Source organism: Oryctolagus cuniculus, chromosome 12 (assembly GCF_964237555.1).
Source record: "Oryctolagus cuniculus chromosome 12, mOryCun1.1, whole genome shotgun sequence".
NCBI classification, from domain to species: domain Eukaryota; kingdom Metazoa; phylum Chordata; class Mammalia; order Lagomorpha; family Leporidae; genus Oryctolagus; species Oryctolagus cuniculus.
Genome location: NC_091443.1, coordinates 35,775,752 through 35,788,118, shown reverse-complemented (window position 1 = coordinate 35,788,118; position 12,367 = coordinate 35,775,752). Strand labels below are relative to the sequence as shown.

The 12,367-nt window shown below is 34.8% G+C and overlaps 1 pseudogene; it reads right to left on the bottom strand.

Annotated features, from left to right (window-relative positions):
* Positions 1–6,408, bottom strand: part of LOC100353425 (serine/arginine repetitive matrix protein 1 pseudogene) — a 38,392-nt pseudogene extending 31,984 nt beyond the window's left edge.
* Positions 6,409–12,367: the final 5,959 nt, after the last annotated feature.

The window sequence follows — 12,367 nt, the reverse complement described above, 5'->3', positions numbered from 1 at the left end:
CCATTTAATGACTATGGTAGTCATCTGGGGCTCTTTGGGTCCTCCAAGAACACTAGAGAAGAGCCGGCGCCATGGCTCACTAAGCTAATCCTCCATCTGCAGCGCCGGTACCCCGGGTTCTAGTTCCAGTTGGGGCCCCGGATTCTGTCCTGGTTGCTCTTCTTCCAGTCCAGCTTTCTGCTGTGTCCTGGGAAGGCAGTGGAGGATAGCCCAGGTCCTTGGGCCCTGCACCTGCATGGGAGACCAGGAGGAAGCACCTGGCTCCTGGCTTCAGATCAGTGCAGCGCGCTGGCCGTAGCGGCCATTTTGGGGGTGAACCAATGGAAGGAAGATCTTTCTTTCTGTCTCTTTCTCTCCTCTCTCTCTCACTGTCTAACTCTGCCTGTCAAAAATAAAAATAAAAAAAACACTAGAAGAATTATCAAAACAATAAATAACTGTTATGTAAATGTAAACATGAACACATGCACAGGTTTTTAATAAATCTATTAATTTATAAGAATTAATGTGGAAGCCAATAAGATATCCAGTCCTATTTTTTTTTACTTTTTCATTCACTAATTTTTTTCTTTCTCTTTTTAAAATTTACTTCTTGATCACTTAATGGTACTATACAAATCTATTTTATGTCAACACTATTGAAAATTACAATTAATTTTCCATATATGTGTTTAGAAAAAGCACAATTTTCTGAACATTTTGAGAAATGAGCAATTCTCTGCTTACTCCTTGAAGATGATGTATCAGTATTCTGCCTTCAAGTGTAATGATTGCTCTACATCTACAAGTTACTAGGTATTGAGTGTAGTGTTGACAACTATTTATACAGTAACCATTAATCGCTCTTTGACTTCTTAAATTCATTTTAGTTTTCTGTTATTATATTTTTTTCCTATAAATTGACTCTAGAAGATTGACAAACACAGATGAAAAATACATTTAATAAAGTGTAAAATTATTTTATTTTGGGGCATAAATTTTCTATATAGATATTAATATATAAGCAACATAAATATGAACAAAATAATTTTCTTTGGCCAGCTTCAGTATTCAAAGGGAACATTTGAAGTTCTATTATATGCCTGATTCTTAATCTGGACTCTTAAGGCTTCTTCAAACCAGGAGTGAGGGATGTGTATTGTATGGGTAATGCTTAAGGTATTTCAGAATTTAAACAATGTTTCTATTTAAAATGATTTATTTACCAGAATAAAGTAGTGTGATCTATTAAGAAGTTTTGATAATATAAAATATACAAAAACACTAGCTTAGTGAAAAAATATTTTAAAAATGTATCAATGTTGGTCAAAAATTTTAAAAGTATGAATTAGTTGACACCAAGAAACTTTAAAGACAAACACAAGGCAAATCCCATTTTTTGTCTGTTATGAAAGTTAATAGCACACATAATCTGTGTGTAGCATGAGGGATGCCGCGAAGTAATCCTTAGTTTGAAGATTTGAAACTAAACAGATATATGTAAAGTGAGTTGATGATAGAGTCATACCCATCATCTCTAGGAACTTCAGCGTTTTAACTGAAATGTCCACCAATGAGCTGTCATTCAATGGTTGAGTCCACACGTCTCCTGGGACTATCACCTGACAATGAAATCTGACTAGTGTCAGGCATGCCCAATGCTCCCTTACCTAGTTTATCCTCTGCTCCTTTTTTGACAGTTCCAGAATGGAGTTTATTTCCTGCATTTAATGGATTTGTCATAAACCTTAATTGAATCTTCCAGATAAAAGGAATTCAGGACAAGTTCAATAGCATAGCTTGTAGCCTAGCTATTCCTCAAGACCTAAATATCAATCCAAGCACTCAGAAGATGGGCTAGGATAATTGCAAATCATCCTTATCAGCCCCAACATATAAATCCTTTTTGGTATTTGTAAAGGTTCAGCCTTGAGATTTTAGGAGGGAGAAATACTTCAGGAAAGGAATTTATACTTGAGTGTCAAATTCTCTAAACATTTTCTCTTGAAGGAATATCAGATAACATTTAATAATCAAATTTACTACTAGGGCACATATTCTGAAATAAAAGTGGTTTTGCAAAGACAATAAAATTACTTTTGGAATTAGCAGCCAATTAATTTGTTTCAAAGTGTTTTTCAAGGTCTAAACCTTACAATAATAAATATAACAAATAATAAAAATAAACACTTGCATCTGTAACATTATTTTCTTAGTTATATAAAACTTTAAGCTGCGAGGGATACTTACATTAATTACAACTGGAACATGAATATGCCATTTTATTTCTCAACCTCAAGTATCTGATCAAATATTTTCACAAAATGACATAAGGATTTCTAATGCAAATAGAATCTTAAATTGTATATCAAAAGAGTACCTGCATCTGTCCAAATGTAGTCTATTTCTTTCCATGGTCAATATTTTTCCTGTTGAGTAAAAAGAAGAGTAGAAAACATCAGAGCTTTGTAAAATGAGCTATTTCTATAAAGTGCTTGTTTAGTCAGTCTTTAGAAATCTTGGGTATAATCAAATCAGTTGTCTTGACAGGTGTTTCTGAAGTCATATTATGCAAAACCAAGATTTCTGAGGAATGGGGAAATATTGTAGAGCAATGTTAGTTTGTGAGAGAAATAGAGATGATTGATGTGGAAAATTGATACCCAAGGATGCAGGAATATTTTTGCTCTTATTTATGATTTTCTGAATAGGCAATTTCATTAGTGTCCCTGTGCTTCAAATAAACCATTGTGTCAAGCATTCAGTTTTGAGAAATACTTCCCTCAGTGTTCAAGAAAATCATATACCAAAGTTTCAACACTTTTATATTGTCTTGAAATTATACTCCTTACTCTTTAGTCGAGGTATTGCATTTTTGTTCTTTATTCGTCTTGGCCACTTAGCCTTTCCTTTTCATTATTTCATATTTCCCTAGGAGCTAATGAACCTTTTTTAATAAATAGAAATTTGGAGATTTAATAAAAGCATGAATTAATAGAACTCTTTACTTACAAAACTGCCCTGGCTCTTTTGCAAAAATTACCACATTAGTTTATTAATAATTTAGCCATATTATAATTATCTGTTTATATACTCATTTCTTTACTGGACTGTGATCTCAAGAGCAGCTAATATATTTTAAAATTTGTATATTCCAACAGATGTATAATATCTTGTCTCTAGAAAATGCTGTCTATTTTGACCACCTAAAAAAATGAATAATGAGGAAGCAGATGATTTTTTTGGAGGTTGTTAGAATTGCTTGTGGTTATTATAACTTTAGCACTAAAACTGGGCTAGCTGATTATAGTAAACTCTGGAAAAAATAGCTTGTGTCTGATCTTAGCTCCTTTTAAGGAAATATCTAAGTACAATAAGTTCTGACATATTTCTTTTCTTTCTTTTTTTTTTTTTTTTTTTTAATTTGAAAGGCAGAGTTAGACAGTGAGAGAGACAGAAAGGTCTTCCTTCCATTGGTTCACCCCCACATATTTATAAACTCAAAAAATGGGTAACTGTCCGCAACAATGACAGGTTATATTAGGCAATAATATTGAAAATCGAGCCTTTGTATTGTACTGTCAGGATTATTTTGGTCACTCACATATGAGGTATATTGTTATATGAGGTATATTGTTATTGTCATATGCTAGATCAGGAAGGGATGATTTAGGGCACAGTAATAGGTAACTGACTCAAATAGGATTGATTAATAAGGAACTCTTATTTCCAGTAATTAGAAGTCTGTCAGTAAGAAGAATCCCAGACATCAACTTTAATTTTTCCTTTAACTTTCCTTCCTGATGTACTCAACATTAGCTTTCTCTTAAAGCTACTATTTCTTAGGATCGCAAAATGCTTGCTGTCAACTCTAGATGTGAAAATGTCCAAAAGAAGAGGAACTGCATTTCTCCTTGACTGTTGTTTTTTTAAGAATTAGGACAATATTCATAGAAAATTTGCTTTAAAATACTTTCTCTCATGTTTTATTGGCCAATGTTATTTCTCATGCCCATTCCTAAAGCAGTCAATGGTATTGGAAATACTATTACCTTGGCTGGACTGGCTCAGTGAGTAACTCTAGATGCGATTTAACTTCATGGAGAAACTTTTAAAATGTTAGTAGCTGGGCCACACTAGAAGTTAACTGAGTCAGAATGTCTGCATGTGTACTAGACATCAGTTTTTTTAAAGCTCCAAAATGATAATACATGGAGCCTGTTGAGAACTTAGGGGACTTGTATGCACAACCTGAGATGAGTAAATGATCAGGATTGCCACAGTTGGCTCCATACAAAGATATGTTTTACCTCATTCAGGAAACACTGAACTGAGATGAAGAACTTGTTCACTGTCATTCATTTCCTTACCTAAGTTCCTTTCTAAATATCAGTGTATATTTTCAACATAGCTGGCTGTGGTTAGAATCTGTGAACTATAAAGATGATTGCATTGAGCAAAAAATTAAATCCAAGTCTTTGCTCTTCTTAGTAAAGAATGATAAATTGAACCAATTGGTCTAGGAGTCCAACAAATTATTAAAAATTCATGACCTCTTTTCTATTTGGTATATATTAGGCATTTTAGAAAAGTAAGCCAAATATTCAGATAATCTCATTAGTTCCTCACCTCAATCATGCATTCTCTATCAGCAGGGATGAGTAACACATATCTTAGGTATCAGAAGTACGTGGGCAATCTGGAGCTAATGTTATGCTTTTTCTAAGCCTCATTTTACTTATTTATAAAACCAGTAGAAAGGCTCCTATATCAAAGAAGTTCAAAGAATAGTTCAGGAACAAAAAGCACTCGGGCATAGTAAGATGATTATCTGATATGCATTTTGAAGATGACTCTGTTCCATTGTCAATACAAACCCAAAAAACATAATTATGTATGCCTTTTGTCTCTCCTGATCATTCCCTGTCATGACTCTCCATCTACCTCTATTGCTTACGTCTCTAGTTTTTTCTTCTTATGTCACCTTTATTTATCCATATGAATTCTTTTTATATATAAATATATAGTAAATTCAAATAATATTCAACTTGCAAAATTCCTCCCTCTCAATTTAATTTTATTTACACATTTAATTCATTGATTTGTGTTTCCTTTCTCTCTCTGGCTCTCTGATGAGACTAGAATGGAGGATTTCTTTTTTGTTTGCTTCTCTTTAATTAAATGTGCTTATAGACTACACATCCATTGTGCTCTTTTTTCTCTAATGCTTTATTACTTTTTGCTTGGACCCAGTGTTTTCAGGTTTACTTGAATGTCTGTTTTCAGGATATATTCAATGCTAAAATAAAATGACTGTATTTTTATTGATAAAAGGATGATAGATGTGACAGTTTAGAAAATCTGTAAAAGCAAAAGAATGCCATTTTCCAGAGCACTTTTAATTGTACTCCCAAACAATTCTAAACAGCTGTACTTGATCTCTTATCTCTGGATGAGGCAGCCCTTCCACTGATTTTTATAAGACCTTGTATCACTATAGCATGATTACATCACACCCAATGGTGCCGGACACATTCCTACATTAGATAAAAACGTTGCTTTCTTAAACAAATATAAATGTTGAAGGCTTGTATAATTAAGGGTAGGTGATCATAGACCTTTAGTATATTCTTTCACCTGTAGATTTACTTACCCAAGAGCTCTACAGTAGCAAATATCCATCTAATTTTATTAAAATCTACAGCCTAGGGGGGTTCAAGTTGGCTGAATAGAGGATAGGCACACTGATTTCAGCTCATGGTTTTAGCTGAGAGAGAATGTCACAGCCACCCACAGACTTTACTTGAGCAGGGAAGCCACATTGCTTCCCTCCCCTTCCTCATCCCTGCAAAGCACTATGCTCCATAGCAAAAAGTCATGCAGCATGCCTCTGTTCTGCTCCTACCTGCATCAGAGTCTGAGTCAAAGCAAGTGTGGGGCCAACGACAGGTTTCCTGCATCCTGCAACTGGGGGTTTTGGGGCATTAACTCCAGAGCTATGCTCATGTCTTCCATGTGAGCCAAAGGGATTCACCTTAGCTTCTGGAGGCTAACACCAGAAACTGCCCATAAAAATAAAAATCCACCCCCACCCTGGTAGATCTGTGTAATGACCCCACTATATCCTGCAACACCAGGACTGTAACAATTAGCTCTAAATTTCTCAGTGTTACTGGAATCTACCAGGGGGAACTGGGAAAGAACATACTTGAATTCTACCTCTCTGGACTCACATCCTTCAGAGAAAAATCCCTTTTGTACATTATAGTCACTCTGTGGGACAGGAGCAGGATTCAGTTCATATCCCCTAGTCCCAAGACTAGGGCTTTTGGCATTATAAGCCACAGTACCAGTTGGACTCTCCTGGCATGACCTGAGGAAGAGTGCATCTCCATCATGTAGTCCTAGAGCTATGGCAATTGGTGCCATAAGCACCAGTATCACTCAGGCTTGCCTGATATACAAGAGGACAGCCACCTTTCTCTCCCTTGGCACCAAAAACAAGGGTATGACCATCAGAATCACAATGGAGACTGACACAGAACTCTCTGTGGCCCAAAGATACACACCCTAGGAAACAAGTATTAATTTCAAAGCCACACTTCTACCCCTGTGAACTGCAGCAGACTAGATGACTGTGTCACTTATAGACACAACTGACATTGATGAAGACAAATCATTCAAACCACACTCCTGGGCACACCTAGAACCAAAGCCAAAGCAACAAGCCAAGTGATACCCTGAATTTCAGCTAAACTACAAACACTTTTCTAATAAAATGTACTCCATAAAGAAGAAGTGACAGTCATACCAGATTCACAGATGTCAATGTAGGGACACAGGAGATAGGAAGAAGCAAGGTAGCATGGTAGCTCCAAAAGAACACAATAATGCTCCAGAATTAGATCCTGAACTGAAGAAAATCTATGAAATGACAGGTATGTAATTCATAATATGATTGTAAGGAAACTCAGTGAGATTCAAAAGAATATATATATATATATATATATTTCCTCAGAGAGGAAATCAATGAGTGACATGAATAAAAATATTACTAAGGCTATAGAACTCATTAAATATTAACAAATTGAAGATTCCATCTCCAAAATTTCTATCAGTGAAATAAAAAATAAAATTGAGAGCTTTAACAAGCAGAATAGACCAAGTGGAGGAAAGAGTTCCTAACCTTTTGAAATAACCAATCAGACAAAGATAAAGAGAAAATAAAAAGAATGAAGTTTTGTGCAAAATATCGGATACCATTTAATGACAAAATATTAGTATTACAGGTATTCCTGAATGAGAAGAAAAGCTAAAATGCAGTGAGGTAAAATGTTAAATGAAATAATAGTTGAAAATTTCTCAGGTCTTGAAAGACACCTGGACATCCAGATATAAGAAGCTCAAAGATCTTCAAACAGACTCAGCCAAAGAAGATATTCTCCAGGGCATACTGTATTCAGATTGTTAAAAGTTAAGGACAAGGAGAGACTTCTAAATACAGTAAGAGAAAAGTACCAAGTTACGTATAAAGGGAAACCAGCTAGATTAACATTAGACTTCTCAGTAGAATCTCTATAGGCCAGTAGGACGATATACCTAAGGTCTTAAAAGAGAAAAAAAATACTTTAAAGCAAGAATGTTATATCCAGTGAAGCTATTCTCTAAAGGTGAGGGAGAAATAAGATATTTTCCAGATAAAAAGAGAAACTGAGAGAATTTACCACCACTAGATCAACTTTACAAGGAATTCTGAGGAGCATCCTGCTTTAGAAGTAAACATCGTGAAAACACGTGATACCACCAAATTCACTAACATAGCAGGTAGAATAATTATCTAATAAACAAAATGAGAGTTTTTAGTTCTTATCTACCAATACAAACCTTGAATATAAATGAATTAAATTCTAAAGAACCAAGACCCCACTATGTTTTACTAAAAAGAAACTCACTTCACAAAGATAAACACAGACTTAAAGTTAAGGACTGGAAAAAATTACAGAAACCAAAAATGAGCAGGAGTAGCTATCCTTTAATCAGATAAACAGACTTTTTATCAAAAATTGTAGAAAGAGATAAAGAAGGTTATATTTTTAAAAAAGGTTAAATTCAGCTTAAAGTAATAAGCATCATAAATGCATATGTACTGAACATCAGACCTAGATAAATACAAGTACTATTAGACCTAAAAGGAGAGATAGACTCCAATGCAATAATAGAGGATGACTTCAACAGCCCACTCTCATCAATGGACAGCTCATTCAGATAAAAAAATCAATAGAGATACCTTGGATTTGAAACATGGCATCAAACAAATGGACTAACATAAATTCACAGGGATTTCTAGCTATAGAATACACATTCTTCTCATCAGCACATGGAAAATTTTCTAGGAAAGACCACATATTAGGCCACAAATCAAATCTCAGCAAATTTTGAAATATTGAAATCACACCATGTTTATTATCAGACTAAAATGGAATAAAACTAGAAATCAACACCAAGAACAATGGTATAACACCCATAAGTACTTGGAAATTAAAAAAATATGCCACTGAATGGTCAATGGATCATTGAAGAAATTAAAAAGGAAATCAAAATCTTTCTTGAAATAAATGAAAATGAAAACATAGCATATCAAAACCTGTGGAACAGAGCAAAAGCAATATTAAGAAGGAAGTTTTTAGCATTAAGTGCTTACATTAAAAAAGGAGAAATGTCTCGGATATTCAGTGATGTATCTCAAAGATTTGGAAAAGCAAGAAAAAAGAAAAATCAAAATCCGCAGGAGGTGAAAAATAATGTGGATCAGAAAAGAAATAAATGACATTGAAACAAAAAAATAAAAAAAGATGAACAAAAAGTTTATTTTTTGAGAAGATAAACAAAATAGATAAACCTCTAGCCAGACTAACAAAAAAAAGAAAAAACTCAAATAAAATTAAAGATGAGAAAAGTAGACATTACAACCGATAGCACTGAAATACAAAAGATCATAAGTAACTGCTATGATGAACTATATGCTAATAATAATAAGCCTCAAAGAAATGGATAAATTCCGAGGTACAAAAATTTACAAATATTAAATCAAGATACAGAAAGTCTAAGCAGACCCATAACAAGCAATGAGGTTGAAGCAGTAATCAAGTTTCCATCTAGGAAATATCCAAGACCAGATGGCTTTTCTACTGAATTCCATAAAACATTCAAAGAGGGAATAACCCCAATACTTTTCAAACTGTTACAAAGTATTGGACAGGATGGAACTCTTCCAAATGGTTTTTATGAGGCCAGCATCACTTTGATATCAAAACTGAACAAAGATGTGATACGGATATGAAAAGAAAACTACAGACAAATATCCTTAATAAAAATAGATGCAAAGCTTCTCAACAAAAAAACTAGCAAATTCAACCTAAAACTACATTAAAAAGATCATATATCACAGTCTAGTGGGATTTCTCCAAGAAAAAATTTGAGGGTGATTCAACATTTGCAAATAAGTGTCATAAATCCTATCAATAGTTTAAAGAACAAAAACACTTTGGTCACCTCAATAGATGAAGAGAAAGCATTTGATAAGATTCAGCACTCTTCATGATAAAAACCTTCCACAAATTAGGTACAGAAGGAACATACTGAAAATTATAAAGACTGAAATTGAAAATAAACACCTAATATTATACTGAATGGAGATAAACTGAAAGCCTTTCCCCTAAGTTCTGGAACAAGACCAGGATGACCACTTCTGCTACTCTTATTCAAAAACATACTGGAAGTCTTAGCAAGAACAATTAGGAAGGAGAAAGAAATAAACAGCATCAAAATTGGAAAGAAGTCAAAGTATCTTTGTATGCAGATGGCACAATATTGTACATAGAAAACCCAAAACATTCCACCAAAAAGATGTTAGAATTGATAAACCAATTCAGTAAAATTGTAGGTTACAAAGTAAGCATATAAACAATAGTAGCTTTTTAATATACTAATGGTGAACTCACTGAAAGAAATCAAGAAAGAAATCCCATTCACAATAGGTACAAAGAAAAAACAAATATTTAGGAATAAATTTAACCAAAGAAGTGAAAGATCTCTACAATGAAAATTACCAAACATTGATGAAAAAATTCATCAGGAACACAAAAAAATCAAGATGTTCCTTGATCATGGATTGGAAGAATTAATATCATTGAACTGTCTATGCTACCTAAAACAATCTACAGATTCAGTACAGTCTCTATCAAAATACTAATGGCAATTTTTATAGAATTAGAATAAACTCTCCTAAGATTTATATGGAATCATAGAATAGCCAGGGTGGTCCTGAACAAGAAAAATTGAGCTGGAGGCATCACATTACCTGACTTAAATGCATACTACAAAGTTATAGTAATTTAAACAGCATAGTACTGGCATAAACTTCAATATATAGATCAATGGAACAGAATGGAGTCCAGAAATTAACTCATACAGAGCCAACTGATTTTTGATAAAAGAGCTCAGACCATACAGAGAAGTTAGGATAATTTGTTCAACAAATTATGGAGACATATATATATATATATATATGTATGAAATATATGTATTATATATATATATCTGAAATTAGATTCATTCCTTTCAAATTCCTCTACAAAAATCAACTTAAGATAGATCAAAGACCTAAATGTAAGATCTGAAACTGTGAAACTGCTGGAAGAAAATACAGAGGAAACAATGCAAGACATTCACGTAGGGGATGACCTCTTGTACAGACCCCTAAAGCATAGATAGGCAATAGAAGCAAAACTAAACAAATAGAACTATACCAAACTCAGAAGCTTCTGTACAGCCAATGAAATGATCAACAGAGGCCGGCGCCTTGGCTCACTAGGCTAATCCTCTGCCTTGTGGCGCCGGCACACCGGGTTCTAGTCCCGGTCGGGCGCCGGATTCTGTCCTGGTTGCTCCTCTTCCAGGCCAGCTCTCTGCTGTGGCCAGGGAGTGCAGTGGAGGATGGCCCAAGTGCTTGGGCCCTGCACCCCATTGGGAGACCAGGAGAAGTACCTGGCTCCTGCCATCGGATCAGTGCGGTGCACAACGCGCCGGCCGCGGCAGCCATTGGAGGGTGAACCAACGGCAAAGGAAGACCTTTCTTTCTGTCTCTCTCTCTCTCTCACTGTCCACTCTGCCTGTAAAAAAAAAAAAAAAAAAAAAAAAGAAATGATCAACAGAGTGAAGAGACATCCAATGGGAAATTGGAATAAAATATTTTCAATCCTATGAAGAATTCATATCCAGAATATATCAACAACTCAAAAAACTCAACAACAAAAACCACCTAATCCAGTTAAGAAATGGGCAAAGAACCTCAATAGATAGTTCTTAAAAGAATAAATACAAATATTCAAGAAATATATGAAAAAATGCTCAATATTGCTAGCCATCAGGGAAATGAAAATCAAAAACACAATGAGATATCACCTCACTTCTGTTAGAATGGCTAAGATCCAAAACAGAGAGAGTAACAAATGTTGGTAAGGTTGTGGAGAAAGGGGAACATTTATATACTGTTGTGGGAATATAAGTACAGTCACTTTGGAAAACAAGTGTGGATTTTTCAAAAAAAAAACTAGAAATAGACTCACCATATGAACCAGCAATCCTATTTCTGGTTATATGCTAGAAAGACTTGAATACAACGTATAAAAGAGATACCTGCACCACCATATTTATAACAGCACTGTTCATGATAGCTAAAATTTGGAATCCACAAAGATGTCCATCATCAGATATGAATGGATAAAGAAAATGTAGTCTATATACACAATGGCATATTATTCAGCTAGAAAAGAATGAAATTCTACCATGTGTAGCAAAATGGATGCAACTGGAGGACATCATGTTGAATGAAATAAGCCAGACCCAGAAGGAAAAATACTATATGATTTCCCTTATATGGAGTAGCTAAAATTTAAAGAAAGTAAAGCCAAGTGCCTGAATCAGTTTTCTGCAAATTTAGTTTTTTGAAGATTTGTTATTTTATACCTTTGTCAAACCAATGGTTAAGAATGTTATGCTATTATAGTTTTTTTTTTTTTTTTTTTTGAAAGGCAGAGTTAGACAGTGAGAGAGAGAGAGAGAAAGGTCTTCCTTCTGTTGGTTCACCCCCCCAAATGACTGCTATGGCCGGTGCTGCACCAATCCAAAGCCAGGAGCAAGGTGCTTCCTCCTGGTCTCCCATGGAGGTGCATGGCCCAAGCACTTGGGCCATCCTCCACTGCCTTCCCCGGCCACAGCAGAGAGCTAGACTGGAAGAGGAGCACCGAGACAGAACCCATGGTGCCAGCGCAGCAGGCAGAGGATTAGCCAAGTTAGCCGCAGCCGGCGGCTAAACTATTATAGTTTC